General features: G+C 46.1%; 1 protein-coding gene across 2 annotated transcripts in view; it reads left to right on the top strand.

Moving 5' to 3' along the window:
* Positions 1-4,814, top strand: part of LOC108786492 (disks large homolog 2) — a 158,856-nt gene that overhangs the window by 56,466 nt on the left and 97,576 nt on the right. The gene's annotated exons all lie outside the window — the stretch shown is intronic.

Genomic DNA, 4,814 nt, shown 5'->3' with positions numbered 1-4,814 from the left:
AAAATAGAGGTAGTGATTCACCCAACAGATGTCCACTTAACTACATCTGGTGAATTTCATGTCCACTTTAAACCCCACACTTTTTATTTAATTTTGGATGGAGTAGTGAAGGGTTACAACTAGGGATGCTCAGATACCGATACTAGTATTGGTATCAGTGCCGATACGGAGTATTTGGCAGAGTACAAATGCTCCCGCTGCTGGAACCTCTAGCATCAGTAAGCCGGGCGGCGAGTCATTACACGCCGTCCAGGTTCCAGATTGGCCGGGAAGCCAGCTCCATGCTCCCTCATCGCCAGGGAGCATGGAGCTGGCTTCCCGGCCAATCAGGAAGCGGGGGGGGGGTAATGACTCTCCGCCCGGCTTCCTGAGTAGGTGACGAGGAAGCATGGAGCCGGCTTTCTGGCCAATCAGGAAGCCGGGCGGAGAGTCATTACCCCCCCCCCCAACTTACCCAACCCCCCATCTTCCTGATTGGCCAGAAAGCCGGCTCCATGACTCCTCGTCACCTGATCAGGAAGCCGGGCGGCGAGTCATTACATGCCGCTCGGCTTCCTTAATGGGACTTTCGGTATCGGTGAGTACTGAAAATAGAACCTCCCCCAAAAAGTGGAAAATCACCTTAACAAAATCCTGAAATGGGTTCTAACCCCTCACTACTGTATCCTCAACCAAACAAAAAGTTTTGGCTCTAGATACACTTTAAAATAGATTTTTTTTATTTTTTTATTTTTTTTAAATAACGTAAACTGCACCTACACGGCACTCGAGGTGGATTTCGAAATCTCCAGTTGGGTCTCTAAAGAATAAAATATGATATTAGCGGTGTGTGAGAGCCCACGCAGATCAATATTATGCTTCTATTACGTGTAATCCTTCATCTAATACGATAAGTGTCGTAAATGTATAATTCAGGTTTAGCCGTTGCTTTGAGAAATGAGGTTCTATTTTTTTTTTCTATTTCTGTTTTCTATTGATTTATATAACCTAATTTAGAGCGAGCCTGCTCTCTAATGTACGTCTGGCTACGTGACTGGCCTGTAATCGGCTCACAATTTCTCTGCCAATTGGCTACAATGTGAAAAGCAGGAGATGCAAATTAAGCACGCTCGGGGTTATTTAATGAGGGCAATATTCAAATTAGCTAACGACAACCAATCAGAATGTCTCTTTTACTGATCTTACAATAAATAAAGCACAACTTTTGGGTATATATTAAGAAAAAATACTACCACCTAAATGGAACCTGTGATTTGCCTATGCAAAGTGCTGGATTCTCTTATAATAAATCCGGGCAGAAATATTCCCAACCCTTGCAGTGGGGCTACCCCGACACTGCAAGGGTTAAGTGCTTCTTTTTGTCTAGGGAAGAAAATAAAAAAGATATGCTCACCTGAACCTCAGAGCCGACTGGCTGCTAGACCGGTCTCCTCAGCCTCTCTCTTACCCTCCGCTCTAGTGATGGAATGTCCCTCGGCGTCCTCACTTCCTATACACTGCATTGGACATGATGATTCACAGGACCTTAGACTGCTGGAGCGGAGGGGGAGTGAGGGACAGGTCTAGCAGCCAGCCAACCTCAAGGTTCAGATGAGTATATATATTTTTTTTTATTCTTGTCCCTGAGCACTTAACCCTTGCAGTGCCAGGGTAACCCCACTGCAAAGGGTTAAGAATATTTTTTGTCCGGAGTTCTTTCTTTAAGGCCTCATTCACACAGCTAAGAGTCGTCCCGTACAGATCCGTGCGGCATGCACGGCCATATCGGGCCGCTCCTGGGAAGGACAGGTGCTGCGTGTGATTGTACACAGCGGCCTGTTCTTCTCTATGGGAGGATGCGGCTGTACGCTCACCCGAGCTGCACATGTCCTCGGATGGATCCTCTCTGCATCCGAGCACGGACACCCGCACGGATGTGCAGCTTGGGTGAGCGTGCGTCGCCGTACAGCCGTGTCCTCCCATAGAGATATCACATCGAGTGAGTCACATGCTCTCCAATACCTGGAAGTACTCTTCAGGTCCCAGCAATTTTTTTCTGGGAAGAGTGGGGGAGGGGGAGGTCAGCCCATTGTTTTAACCTAAACGGGCAAAGCTTGGGTTTTCTTTAAACTCAAAGGTTGGGCCCACCTTATACAATTAGGTCAGCCTTAGGGTAGGTAGGTAGAAAAGGTTATTAGAATGAACAGGAACCTACCAATCTTCTGAAACAAGTAGATCCACATTCTGGTTCGTACTAATGTGACTTAAAGCATTCGCAGCTGTGCCCTGGGGCAATGACACCACCAGAGAGTCCTCTCTGAAAGTGGACAAACCTGCTGAAATTGGCATGTTAGGTCACTTGACCTAAAACCAGAGAGCCAAGGACTTTTCATGTTACTAAGGACAAGTGCTGATTCAAAGAGCCTTAACTGCCCTCCCTAACTGATCAAAGCGGATCTAAACTTTGGGTGTAGGTCCACTCTATTTCCTGGCCAAGTAGACTGGGTCCCTTATATACACTACATTGCCAAAAGTATTGGGACACCCCTCCAAATCATTGGATTCAGGTGTTCCGTGAAATTTCCTTGCTACTAAATATTCCACGGTCACCAATCACGCTTCTCTGTCTGGCAATCTGATGGACGTGTCTGGGTTTGGCGGTTGCCAGGAGAACGGTACTTGCCTGACTGCATTGTGCCAAGTGGAAAGTTTGGTGGAGGGGGGATTATGGTGTGGGGGTGTTTTTGAGGGGTGGGGCTTGGCCCCTTAGTTCCTGTAAAGGGAACTCTTAAGGCATCAGCACACCAAGACATTTTGGACAATTTCATGCTCCCAACTTTGTGGGAACAGTTTGGGGATGGCCCCTTCCTGTACCAACATGACCGCGCACCAATGCACCAAGCAAGGTCCATAAAGACATGGATGGGGAAGTTTGGGGTGGAGGAACTTGACTGGCCTGCACAGAGTCCTGACCTCAACCCCATAGAACACCTTTGGGATGAATTAGAGCGGAGACTGCGAGCCCGGCCTTCTCCTCCAACATCAGTACCTGACCTCACAAATGGTCCAACATTCCCATAGACACACTACTAAACCTTGTGGACGCCTTCCCAGAAGAGTTGAAGCTGTTATAGCTGCAAAAAACGGGCCAAATCAATATTAAACCCTACGGACTAAGACTGGGATGCCATTAAAGTTCATGTGCGTGTAAAGGCCGGCGTCCCAATACTTTTGGCAACAGTTTTAAGTTTGTCCTAAATATAACTTTAATTTTGTAAGTAAACACAATGGACCGCAGTTCATGTACCTAGTACATAACCCCTTCCGCCAAAACATATTGTGAGATTGGCAACGAGTCGTTAAAGCGGATGTAGTTGTGGGATCTTGGAGCGCTATCAGCAATAAATAAGTTTGAGTGTTTCCTCCGGGAACACTTAACGTCGCCGTGTTTACGAGGCGGTCCAGGCTGCTGAATGAAAATCAAATTTACTTTACGACCCACAGGTGGCACAGGATTCTCTTAATTGCGACAAGCGTTGATGGCTGTAAACCGCTGCCTCCCCAGTGTCTCCTCCTGAGCACCTCGCGTTCCTTGTATTTTTACACCAGCTCGATACCTCGGAGACCCCGGAGGGATGTACGTTAGGCTTTAATACTTTTTCGCAGCTGCGTCTATTAAAGTGGCAAGCTGTCGGCTCTGCGGAAACTTTGTTCCTTTTACCTTTATTCAGGAACTGTATCGAATGAGAAATGAGTGGATACAGATCGTGTAAAGCATTATTGACTTTCAGATACACTATAATGGCCAAAAGTATGTGGGTGACCCTCTAATTGACTGACTTCTGGTGTTTGCAGTGAAGGGAATTGTTAATTCTACAACATACAAAGACAATTGTGGGCTTCCAACCTTGTAGCATAGTTTTGGGGAAGACCCTTCTCTGTTCCAGCATGACTGTACCCCTGTGTACAAAGTCCACTCCATAAAAACATGGTTTGATGGGTTTGGTTTGGTTTGGAGGAACACGTGTGACCTTCACAGAGTTCTGACCTCAACCCTACGGAACACCTTTGGGATAAATTGGAATGCCGATGGTGAGCCAGATCTTCTCATTCAACATCAGTACTTGACTTTACAAATGCTCTCCTGGCTAAATGGACTCAAATTTCCACAGAAACTGATCAAAATCATAGGGAAAGCCAAAAACCAAAGAGAGGTATATGGAGGGGACACTTCATATTAATGCCCATGGCTTTGGAACAGGATGTCCAACAAGCTCATATATAGGTGTGATGGGTCAGGAATCCACAAACATTTGGCCAAATAATGTATATATAGTTTACGTCTAGAGCAGCGCTGGACAAATCCCAGGAGCAAGGTAGCTTTTGAGGTTGCCCCTAGTTGTAGTCAATGAACTACAACTCCTATCAACTCCTGGCTCCTGGATTCCAAATTAATTTGGCCGCCACTGCTCTAGAGCCTATTGTTGACTGAAAGATAACAGTGCCAGTTCCAGTTGCAACTGGATTTTTATCTTCCCCAAATAGGCTTCCAACATCCACCCTGAAATACAGCTCTTCTGTATGGGGATAATCGTGCAATAAAGTGTATTGATAGCCACGTTATGTACGGAACCCCTAGCAAGTGTATGGAACCCCTAGCAAGTTTTGATTGCTGTCTGTCTCCCCAGCTGGTATATTCACGCTCACTCTATTTGTCCTGATGGCCACGTCACAAAAGGTGATGTGAAATCCATAATCCATTTAGAATTTTTCGAGCCATTCAAAGGAAGTTGTAATGATTTTTGGGCACTTTTATTTGAAGCGTATCTAAACCT

The sequence above is a fragment of the Nanorana parkeri genome, unplaced genomic scaffold (genome assembly GCF_000935625.1).
Source record: "Nanorana parkeri isolate BGI_ZX_2015 unplaced genomic scaffold, ASM93562v1 scaffold214, whole genome shotgun sequence".
Classification (NCBI taxonomy): Eukaryota; Metazoa; Chordata; class Amphibia; order Anura; family Dicroglossidae; genus Nanorana; species Nanorana parkeri.
Note: the sequence above shows the minus strand (reverse complement) of the source record. Positions and strands in the feature narration are given on the sequence as shown.